The sequence below is a fragment of the Pipistrellus kuhlii genome, unplaced genomic scaffold, assembly GCF_014108245.1.
Source record: "Pipistrellus kuhlii isolate mPipKuh1 unplaced genomic scaffold, mPipKuh1.p scaffold_m20_p_4, whole genome shotgun sequence".
NCBI classification, from domain to species: Eukaryota; Metazoa; Chordata; class Mammalia; order Chiroptera; family Vespertilionidae; genus Pipistrellus; species Pipistrellus kuhlii.
This window is the reverse complement of record NW_023425540.1, coordinates 10,030,805-10,043,414: the sequence shown is the minus strand read 5'-3', so window position 1 is coordinate 10,043,414 and position 12,610 is coordinate 10,030,805.

Here is a 12,610-nt window from a genome sequence, read left to right as displayed (position 1 = left end):
TGTCTGAACTCATCAAATTGGACACATTATCCTGTTTCATGTCTAGTTTATCCAGCACCCTGTTTCTAATCCCGAACTCTTCTTAACTTGCCATTTTAATAGCTCCGCCTTTTCTGTATTGACAATTTCCATTCTCATTCTGCTTATTTACCTGTTCAATGGCTTCAAACTCCCAGGGCAGGTGCTGTGTTCAGCCAAGATGACTCCTGCCATTTGTCTAGCAAAAGCATTTTAAAATGTCTGTTTTGATTTATTTTAATGCCCTTTATGGTAGTCCTTTGCGATTTTTCTTACCTATGATGTCTCTCAAACTAGTCATGGGTCATTGGTCATCCTCTGGACCGGAGGTGAGCAAGGCAGACCTGCTGCACTCAGGTGTGACTCAAAAGCTAATGTGGTTTTCTCTGAACCTGGTAATAAAGAACCCAAAGACATTCACTGAAGAAAAACTAAGTAGGATTTTGTAGGAAAATATTGATGCAATAATATAGTGAGGATTCATGACTGGAGGTCTCTAGGATCATTGCAGCAATATCTATAAAAATATACTGCCTGATATTTGGCACCAAAGATAATAGCCATTGACTATTAAGGAAGTTAATGGAAAAATGATGGGCCTTCAACTTAAGAACATCAGAAACATCATCTTTTATTCATAGAGGGAAGGTCAAGAGGAACCAGGGAATTCAGTGAAACTCCAGAGTAGATAATAATTTTGAAAAATCTCTCTGTGAGGAGCAAGCTCAGACTTGGGCTTTGCTTGATTCTTTTGTTGTGATGTATGCCTACTGCCTTTATAGTCTTTGAAGGGGTTTTCATTCATGTATTCAGCAAATATTTATCAAGGCTCACTAGGGGCTAGAGACTAGTAAAAAAAAACTGTCTACAGCAGAAATCTCCTCCAAGGATGTTTATATTCTATGAAGGGGTAACAAAAAGAAAATAATTAGGTAGGTAAACAGGAAAAATATCAAATCAGAACTCTTATGATCAAGAATTAGCATTGTAGCCGAGACCGGTTTGGTTTAGTGGATAGAGCATGGGCTTGGGACTGAAAGGTCCCAGATTCGATTCAGGTCAAGGGTTGCGGGCATATCCCCAGTAGGGGGTGTGCAAGAGGCAGCTGGTCGATATTTCTCATCGATGTTTCTAACTCTCTATCTCTCTCCCTTTCTCTCTGTACAAAATTAATAAAATATATTAAAAAAATTATCATTGTATTTTGCAGTTAATATGGTATAGCTACTTATTTATTTTTGAAAACTAACTTTTTTTGTTAAAGCTGTAAATAAATAACTATTAATAATAAGCCTTTTAAGTTCATTTAAAATAGAGTGGAGAAGGTTTTTTTTTTTTCTGAGCAAAGGAAGCTTTTTTAATTGAATTTATTGGATAAAAAAGTTATATAAATTTCAGGTATACAATTATACAATACATCATCTGTATTTTGTGTTTACTACCCCAAGAAGTTATTCTTTATTATTAATTAGCAGAAGGTTGGTGAACAACCAATGAATTCCAAAACAGGAAGTGTATAAATTTAAGAGAACACACACTTTTCTGTGACGAAAATTTTGACAAGTTTGCTTTACCTTTTTGGTAAAATATTTAGAAGAAAATTTAACATAATAACAAGATACATGGATAAATGATAAAGAAAATGTGATGTACACACACACACACACTCACACACACACACAAATAATATTCAGCCATGAAAAGGAATGAAACTTGCCATGTGTGACATGGTTGTATCTTGAGGGCATTATGATAAGTGAAATAAGTCAAACAGAAAAAGACAAATTCCATATAATGTAAGCCAAAAAATACTAAAACTTAAAAATTAAACCAAGATCATAAATACAGAAAACAGATTGGTGGTTTCCACAGGTGAGGGAGAAACGGCGGACAAAATAGGTGAAGGGAGTCAAATACAATAGTACAAATTCTAGTTATAAAATATTAATAAATACACTAAGGAGATGTAATATACTGCATGGTGACTACATAAAGTTAGTACTATATTGCATATTTGAAAGTTACTACAAGAGAAGATCTTAAAAGTTCTCATGATAAGATAAAATTTTGCACTATTCTGGTAATGAATATTAACTAGACTTATTGTAGTGATCATTTGTGATATATTCAAATGCTGAATCAGTATGTTATGTATTTGAAATTGATATGTTATACATAAATTGCTTTTAAGCCAAAAAAGTTTATAATGAAAACAGGGTTTGAGTTTTTTTAAAACAAAATAAAATAAAGTAAAATTTTTAAGTAATAATTAATATTAATTTACAACAACAACAACAACAAAACAATATGCAGAAAAAGAAGAGACTTGTGTTTTGTTATGAGTACTGAGATATGCACAGTCTGTGTATTTCCTTATCTATTTAATGATTAATTTAGCATTTTTTTTTTGTTCTAAAAGATCTTATATTGGTTTCTTTTCTTCCAGTCCCCATTTTCATTATGAAATGCTTCATGAATAAAAACAATTTACATAATATATATTACACAACTAATATAATAACACAATAAATGCTCCCACACCACCCACTCAAGCTGCTGCATGGAAAATCCTATCTCACAGGCCCTCTGTGCTCCTTCCCAATCTCCTTACCCTTCCTGCCTCAGGAAGGAACAGACATACTTATGGAGTTATATGTTTCTCGTGTCATTTTTTTTTAACAGTCCATACATAGTAGTAATATAAACATGTACCTGTGTAGCTTTATATCGCTAAACAAAATATGTTGTAGGTTTTTGAACTTTATGTACATAGCCTCCTGGGGATTTGCTTTACACTGGGGATATGCCCGCAACCCTTGACCTGAAATTATTTATGTAGATGTGTATAGCTATAACCATCCCTATATAGAATTTAATATATGAAAATAGAATATATGTCCTTATTCTTATAGGAGAATAAGAACACATATGTAACACTGTAATCAATGAAGAAATTAAAAAAAGAAATAAATACAATTTATTTTTTCCTATTTTACCGACAATTGGGTCACTTCTCATTTTTGTCTGATTTTGCTCCTCCATTGCTAAGATGAGTGTGTTGAGCATGTGTCCTTATGCAGGGGTGTAAGCACCCCAGGATATCTGCATAGGTTGGGCTGTAGGCTTTGTTCTTCTTTCAACTTGACAATATAGCACCAACCCATTTATAAAGTGTCTGTACTATCACACTGTAGGTATTCACAATCGTGATTGGGGTTCTTCCCCTCCTCTCCATCACTGGTAGTTAATGGATCTTTAATTTTTTCCAGTTATCAGAAATAAGATGGAATATTTTTTTTAAAAAAATGGTTTTAATTCATATTTAAAGAGGTTTAGCATTTACTACTAATTGACCATTATATAACTATTATATAACTATATAACTTAGCATTATATAACTATTCCCTGAATGAAGGAATGTGATGAGAGCCTGTTATGCCTGTCTCTCATGTGGAGAGTTCGGGATGAGTTCCTTTAAGGGGACTTAATTTTCAAGAGATAGATATGGCTCTGTATTTGTCAGTAGGGGACTCAACAAGATGCTCCTGTGAGTTTCCCATTAGAAGTATCACTGGACCAGTGATGAATATCAAGGACGTAAAGCATAGACAGTGTTCAAGGTAGGGAAACAATAGAATGAGCTGAGTCTGAGGCATCATGGAGGAGGTTGGCCTCAAGCCCAAGAACCACTTCTGAGGCTAGCAATCACAGCCTTCTGAGGTCCTATAAGTTTTTCCCATGATAGGCCTTGCTCTCAAGGGTGAGGAGGTCTGCACTGGTTATCTATTTGGCAGGAATAATGGTGAAGAACAAGTAAACCATGTTAGTGAGTTAAGCCATGAAGAGGCAGCTCAGGGAAAGAAACTTAAACTAAACTAGAGGCCCGTTGCACGAAATTTATGCAAGAGTAGGCCTTCCTTCCCCCAGCTGTTGGCACCAGCTTCTCTCCAGCACCTGGAATCCGGGCTTCCCTACAGCCCTGGCTTCTTCTTGAAGAATGTCTGGAAGGAAGTCCAGTCTAATGAGCATATTATGCTTTTATTATTATAGATTATTATAGATATTCATAGCTGCTGTTTTCTACACATGAGCAAGTCATTTTCTGACTCTTGACCTCAATGATTTTATCTGGTAAATGGGATCCATGTACAGATTTCCCACTTGAGCATTCTAGAATCAAGGTAAGTTTTCTAAATGGAACTCTTTATGCTAAAAGCCAGTGCATCTGCTTTTATTAACTAATGAATGATTTGAGTTCAAAATGGTCTCTGTGATGTTCACACATACAAAATAGAGAGATGAGAGAAGGGAGGCCAGCATCTGGTAGAAGGAAGGACCCCTGTGGTCTGCTTTGTTGATGTTAATGCTAAAGAGTTAGTTGTGGACAAACGTAGGTCACATACTAGAATCTAACAAATAAAAGTGATATGCAGGTGAAATATCACCTGTATATCACATGTATATAAAAATAATACATATCTATATTTCAAACTAAAGAAAGTATTATGTGATAAAGAGTTGATATTATTGTTATTATTATTATTATTATTATTGTTATTATTTTTAATCCTTACCTGAGGATATGCTTAGAGATAGGAAGGAAGAGAGAAAGAGAGAGAAAAACCTTGATATAGAAACATCAATCAGTTGTCTCCCATACATGGTGATTGAACCCATAACCTAGGTATGTGCCCTGACTGGGAATTGAACCCACAACCCTTTAGTCTATGGGAAGATTCTTCAAGCAAGAGTTAAAACATTTTTAAAGTGGAAATTCAGCTGCTCCAGACCAAGAAGATGATTTTCTATATATTTAATGGGATTTTGCATGATCAGATTATTTAAATTACATATTGCACTTTGCTAGAAAGAAAATCTATTTGCCTGCCAGTAATATACATTCTTAGTATTTGCCAGGCAGCTTCTTGTGGACAAATGATAATAGACTCAGACAGGCAAAATCACATTAAATAATTCGACCACTTAATTGCAATGAATTTATAGTAGATTAGAATCAAGAAGCACATTAGCATAAGCATTAATATGATGCAAAATCCATTTTACTTAATGCTTTTAAAAACAACAACAACAACAACAACGTTCAGTTGTAGAGATCTCAAAATAACATCAGCTTGGCTAGGTTGGGGATAAACAGAAATAATGAATATGCCTGTTCTTATTCTTTCTCCATAAATGTATATTAGATTAAATTTCCATTTGACCTACTCTATTAGTAAATGCATAAATCTAGATATATCTCCCATGAGAAGCTATTAAGTTGGATTATTTTCTGTGAAATGTAGATTTGAGTTAAAAAGGGCAAGAAAGAAAAGGGCATATCAGTGTTTGGTCCTCACAGGGGCTGACTGATAAATGTGAGAGCATCCCAGGTGAAGACAGACCTCCCAGGTCCATGTCCTCTAGTGTTAAAGCCAGCACAGAGTGGTCAGTTGAATTTCACTTTAGGTTGTTTTGGTGTTATTGTTGTCATATCTGAAATTTTATTTTTATATTCTTTTTAAGTTTCCATAATAACTTTCATTTAATAGCCCTTCATCATGTATGAGTATAGATTCATGCCTGTGAATACATGTGCAAGTAACCAACTGAGTGATTATATGGGGAGTGTGTGTATATAGAATTCTGTATGTAAGACTGTGTGTGTTTTACTGTGTGTTTCTATCATTTATTTAGAGTTTTATCATAAGAATCTATGGATTAATGTAAATTTTTATTTTAATTGTAATTATAATTCCAAATTTCTTAGTTTGAAGAAATTATACAACCTCAAAAGCAGATGGGGCTTAGGTACTGAGGCACCTAAGGCTGGCCCTGGTTGAATGCCATTTATTTGTAAAATTATATAGTTAATAGATTGCAAACTAATTTTTGTTCAAATGCATCTCATAATCAGTTTATTTCATTCTTCCACAATAATTTAGTTCCAAATATTCAATCCCATTAGGGCTAAAGACATCAGTATAGGAGCTAGAGAGAAGCCACAGTGGGAATCCTTGGTAAACTGGAAAATAAGTATTGACACACCTGATTTTTAAATATATCCTCACAAAATCTTTTCAGGGCCATTGGCTATTCTATACCAGAAATAAAGATGGTTGAAAATAATTTATTTAAAAGGCCAGTTTTGATTAATGTAGACCTATGGGTTTTGCTTCATTGACTTTTACCATCTACTCAGTGTCAAGAACTTCATCCTGGGAAGTTAGAGCTCAGTAGATTGAATGGCTAGACCCTCAGTGGCCCTGTAGACAAATGCACATGGTAGCAAGAGGATAAAAGTAACATTTCTTAGTCTTTTCTCTGACTAGTGGAAAATGAGGTAAGTCATTGCCCCAGCTTTCTTATCCTTTAAATAGAGATCTTTTTTTTCTAGAATTTGCATTGATCAGAACAATATTAACTATTAGTGGTATTAGCCTGAATGTTAAAAGCCTGAAATAGGGATGGGTCCCAGAGCAGTAGGCCTAAAGAAAATCTAATAGTTAGTAGGCCACGGATGATAGGCAATCTCTGGGCAAAACCACCACCTACTCCCCACCCCAGTCACCATCCAGTGCTGTTGTAGGTGATGGTATAGATAAATGACTAGGCATTAAGGTAGTAGCCAGACCATGGACAGATTTCCATAAATTTGCAACCAATTAGATATATCAATGGAACTGCTTAATGACATCTTACTTGCAGAAAAGTAAGGACTTATGTGCATACATATGAGCCTAACCAGTGATCAAGGACAAAGGGGGTTGGGGGTGTGAGTGGGGAGGGGTGGGGGATGATAATGGGGGGATGAGGACATATATGTGATACCTTAATCAATAAAGACATTAAAAATAAATAAATTAAAAAATAAAAATAAAGAAATTTTTAAATGGTGTACTCACTTAAATTAAGTTAATGCAATTGATATAAAAGTAACTTAAGACAAATTAAAGTGAACTTCATTTAGATTACCATTTTTTTCTCACATAAGGAGTCTGAAACTTTATAACTAAAAGGAGACTGTGAAAATTTCTCCTCCCTGGTTGTAGAGATGGGCTGGGTTCTTCCAGCCTGACCTGCAGTTCTTCTGTTATCTTTCTTGATGAACTATTATAGGAATTATTCATATTGCTCTAGGGATGTTGGGGTTTATAGATGACCCCAGTAATTCCCTCAATATTTGGTTCCCCCTGACCCCCATAATGAAAGCTCCCTTTCACCAGTCTCTTTTCTCCTTGTTTTTTCTATATGGTTCCTCACGGATGAGACATTTAATGAAGGGTTATGATATTTACACAGAGTAAGACTGTACATTTTTAAGACAAATAAAATGAAAATTATGTTTTCAAGTTGGTCAATCCACTAAGGCATAGAGACCAATAAACAGATTTTCAGATCATGTGATGACAGCATTGCAGAGGATACTACAGTACATTTGGGATATGACACTATCTAAGGCTTAGGTGGACAGGGTGTGGAATCTGTGGCCCTTTATCTGCCTAAAATATGGGAAAAAGTTGCCCAGATGAAGTGAGGAGGGTGATAGGCAGAGGGAGCAGCCCTTGTTAGGAGTACAGAACTACAGGTCCTTCCTTCTCTCTGTCTCTGCGCGCACACACAACCCAACACTACCACTTTTGTGGAAAGGACCAGTAATTAGCATACCTTTACACTCAGTAATGTGTAATTAAAACTTTTGTTTCTTTCAAACTTTCAAGAGGACCGAGAACAGAGGACAGTTAACCATATTTAACCACCAACAGTGCTGTGTGGTTATTGACCAAGCTCAGATCGTCACTGAGCCCAGGACAACAAATCCCCGCTCAAAGAAACAATCCTTCATCTCTAGCATGTCTTACCAGTATCTTTTCAAAACACTGTCCCTTTGACATTCTCAGTGGACAGGTGATTGAGTAGGGGGCAGACTGTTGGGAATGATGTGTAGAGGGCACACGACTGCAGCATTTGGACAAACATGGCAAAACCCTTTCCCCTCCTTTCACCAGAGGGATGGAGATATTAATTGGAGCAGGGAAGGGTGCAGGGGCCAAGAAGAAAGGTAGAGGCAGGATGGTAAGACATGGAGCAGGAGAAAGTAAATCCTGCCCTCTGCTCATGGTCCTCTCCAAAGTCCGGAGGAAACAGAAGGGGTGGGGGAGAGAGTAGCAGTAAAATCTTTTCCAGAGAATGTGTGCTGAGGAGTTTGCAGACAAAATATGAGGCCAACTCCCAAGAAACAAAGTGCAAGGGAGGCCAGATCATCAGTTTATTAATTAATCCCTAAGAACATAATTACTGTAAATCTTATTCCTGGGAGCAAGCTATCTGAACTGAGATTTACATCTGCAAAATAATCAATAGTGAGTGGGAGGTTTATGAGATAATTAAGTTGCAAAACATAAGATTAGTGGTGAGCCCATATATAGGCCCCAAATACTCCTGCAGTGTTTCCAAAAGTGTGGTACGCGTACCCCCAGGGGTACGGGAAGAGTTTGGTGGGGGTTCGCGTTGCACCGGAGTTTGGTGTGGGTATGCACTGCACCGTGCTTAGCTGCACCTAATTCTACGTTCTCATGAGTACGAGGGGTACTCAGCACTACAAAAATTATAGAAGGAGAACACATATGTCAAAAGTTTGGGAAACACTGCTAGAGGATGAAAGAGTGACTATAGAAAAGGTTTAGATCAGGGGTAACAAACAGTTCCAGGATAGCAGTGGGGTTGGGGCTGGGAAGTGTGTGAAATAAACTTGCTCTTTCTCTCACACACACACACCATCTGATGATGAAGAAAAGCTCATCCAAGGTTTTATGGAAGCTATGAAAACACAAGGACAGGATTGAAAAGGTCCAGTTAATGGAGCAGACAGTAATGAAGCGTTCAGAATAGGAGGAGGATGAACGGCTGGTAAAATCTGGGCTGTGAGAAATGGATATCTTGCCAAGTGTGAATAAGATCATGTGCAAAATCATAGGATAAGAAAGACACCAAAGACTAGAGAACAGAACAAACCCCAAAGTGCCTAGAATATTTTGAGGTCACCAATTAATCAATGAGCCTGATGCAGAGATTATGTGGAAGTAAGTGGTAGGGAAGAAAAATGGAAGGAAGTGCTGGAACTGTCTTGTAAATGGTCCTAACTCCATTGATATTTTGTGAACCTGGGGAACCTGGGGTGGTCAAGTGGATGAAAACCTGGCAGCAGCAGGTGAGACAGATGTAAATTAGGGGAAGAGAGGAAGAAGGCTGAGGTCAGGGAAGCTGGAGGAATAATGACAAAATGGGGTGGGGGTGGTTAAAGAAAACTTGTAGTGATCAGGATGACTGTTGGATGGTGGTGGCAGGAGCAGAGATGATAAAAGAAAGAGAGAGCACGAAGAACTCTGGAGAGGTGGAGTGCAGAGAAATGGTGAATTAGGAGTGACTCCAAAAAAAGCAAACCCTGGTAAATGTGCAGATCTTGACACTGATAGAGGAAATGGTGGCAGTTGGCAAATGAGGGGCTAGTGAAAGAAGTCAGGTTCAGCTTTAAACATGTGATTTAAAAAGGGGGAGAGGGTCTGAGGATTGAGCTGGTCCTTGCTGGGGCCAGGACTCAGCTGGAACTGTGAGGCTGCAGACATGGATAAACTGCCCCAGGGGGAAACAAAGAAACAAGAGGAGAGTCTTGTCTCTACTGCACATTTTAAATCTATAATAATAAAAGCATAATATGCTAATTAGACTGGATGCCCATCCTTCTGGACAACCTTCAGGACGAAGCTGGGGCTGCAAGGGAAGCCTGGATCCCAAGTGCCAGAGGGAAGCCAGTGCCAACAGTGGGGGGGAAAATTCTTTCACGAATTTCATGCATTGGGGCTCTAGTGTTCAATAAACATTTGTAGAAGGGTTACATCAATACAATGCTTCCTAATATCTTTCAATACATTAGGTTTGCACAAGCCTCTACTGGTTGGCACTATTGGGTTTCCCCTTTGTACATTTGCCATATAGTAATAAACAGTATAGGAGCAGATACACCACTTGCAGTTCCTAATACACAATTTTCAAGTGATGTGGGTTACTTGTAGTGTGAAGTAACACTTTCCACTCATGTGTTCTTCAACCTAGAAGCCCTGATTTTATCCACATGCCTGGCACATGCCTAACCTTGTGCTAATCAACCATCTCATAGAGCAAAACTGACTTTAACCTCTGTCATTCCTCAGGAATTTCCAGTCCCATGCAGGGCAATTTTCCAAAAGATGAAAGGAAAACACAATTAGGACACACACACACACACATACATACATATATATACATATATGTATATATGTGCATATATGTGTATATGTACATATATATGTATGTGTACACACATATGTTTAACACCTGAAACTGAAATGAATCTGACAACTGAAGATTATATTTTAAAAAATGAGTCAATTTTATCTGGTGAAGTTGTTAGCCTCAGTTTGATTTGTCCAAAATCCTTTATCAAAATAGCATTTGGTAGGCTGTAATATTGAAAATAAACTGGGTGCAGGGTGTGCTCTTGACTGAAAGGACTTCAGCGAAGACAAAGCTCTGTGAGCCTGAGGGTTGGACTGATTCAGCCAAGATTTTGACCTTTTCCAGCTCTTACCCAAAGGAACCTCCCCTCCCTGGAGGGAGCTCACACCATAGACTGGGCTCACAGGTATTTGATCTGAGGACTTTTTAACCTGATGACTATGGGACCTGAGGACTCTACATGCTGTGGGTATCCAAGGCTCAGGGAAAGGGGCACAGGGAAGTGGGGACTAAACCACTTAAGTGTTGCATGGTACCCTCCTGCACAGCTTTCTCTGCTTAATTATGACATTTCCAGATCTTAGATGAAATAGCAAAATGGGCCTGAACTCCTGAACTCCGGGGGTCAAGAACCAACTGGAACCCATGATGCTGTGGACATGGATCAACTTCCCCAGGGGGAAATATTGTACTCCTGAATTAGGTAGAACTTCCCACCCAGTCATGAACACTGTGCCTCCTCATAGGTGGGTTGGAGAGGAAGGGGCTGCCCCTTTAAGTATTTCAACCAATAAGCCTACCTTAGGTGCACCTGCCTACTAAGCCCTCGCAGGCCATCAATCTCTATTCAGACTCTTTAAGACCTAATGCCTCAGCCTCATAGTTCAAAGTCAACTGACAGCTTGCATCCCCACTATTGCTTATGACCACCCTTGAAGCATACCCATTTGTCAATACCCACGTGCCATTGTGGGTTTACTGAGAATAGATGATCTGTGCTGGGCCCAGGCCACCTTGCCCCCACCCTTTTGTGGTAGCCTGTGAGCATTGGCTCTGACACAAACACATGTAGCCAGAAGCTGTATCACCCTTTGAAAGAAAATATCGTATAGCCTGTGGTATCAGGTCTCTTTACCAGACACTCTAAGCCAACATGGTCCGAAGATCTACATGGCCTGTTCCCGCCAAGAACATCAGTCCCAAATATGGTTAGCACCGCTCCTCTATGGGATTCAGGAGAACGTGCAGAGATTATTTTGGTTTCTATAATGCCTGAGTGGGATACAATATGCTATTCTAGGGAAAGGTAGGTTCATTGAACTCCTACAATGTGAGAAGCAGTAATCTACAATGAAGGATATACCTCCCAATATGCCAACAGCACCCCAGCTGATCATCACTAACACCCCTACACATTCAAATCCCCCATCCCCTGAATGAGTTATAGTTCTCTCCCTTAGAACTGACGCCTTCTCCCTCTGTATCTTTTCTAGACACAACGTAAAACAGCTATCTAACAATGTTAGTCTCTCAGCATAGAGAGTAAGGACTATTTGAGGCTGAGCCATCTCCAATGATCACTGCAGCATGCCATATTCTCCCAAAGGAGAAAATAACTAAATTGGTTCCTTGCCCAACTGCTCAATGGATTTACAAAACCACCCACACTACATTAATCCTATGTAACAGAGCCAATATTGCTTCACATGGAAATATCAATAGAAGGGGTAATCAAAACAGCTATGAAATCTACTTGAAAACGTTGGCTTGTTTGGTGTTGGGTTGCATGAGTTCTTTATATTTTTTGGATATTAACCCCTTGTCAGAGCTGTTGTTTGCAAATATCTTCTCTCATTTAGTTGGTGATTTAACTTCAGGTGGTAGGCACACAATGTAATAGACAGATCAGGTATCATGAAACCTATATAATCTCATTTAAGAAATGCTCCACCAATAAATTTAATTTTAAAGTAAAACTAAAAACAGAAAAGATAAAATAAGTTTTTTTTTAAATATCATTTTATAATGGAAACATCAGGAAGCCAGAGCTGGAGAATGAAGCTTGTGTCCTAATAGTCTCCAAGGATTGTGAAGATCTTTATTTTTAATACTGCAGTTAGGGGCAGGTCTTTTGCACCTACTTAGAGTGAAATATCTTAATTCATTGCTTCTTTCCCTTTGGATTAGTGACATTTAACATAGACTATAATTACTATTGGTTTTCTATTTCATCTTACTTCATCTTAATGTCAGTGCTGACCAAAGGTTGTTAATAATTGCTCTACCAAATTTTCTCATTAAGAAAGTTATCAGGTATTAG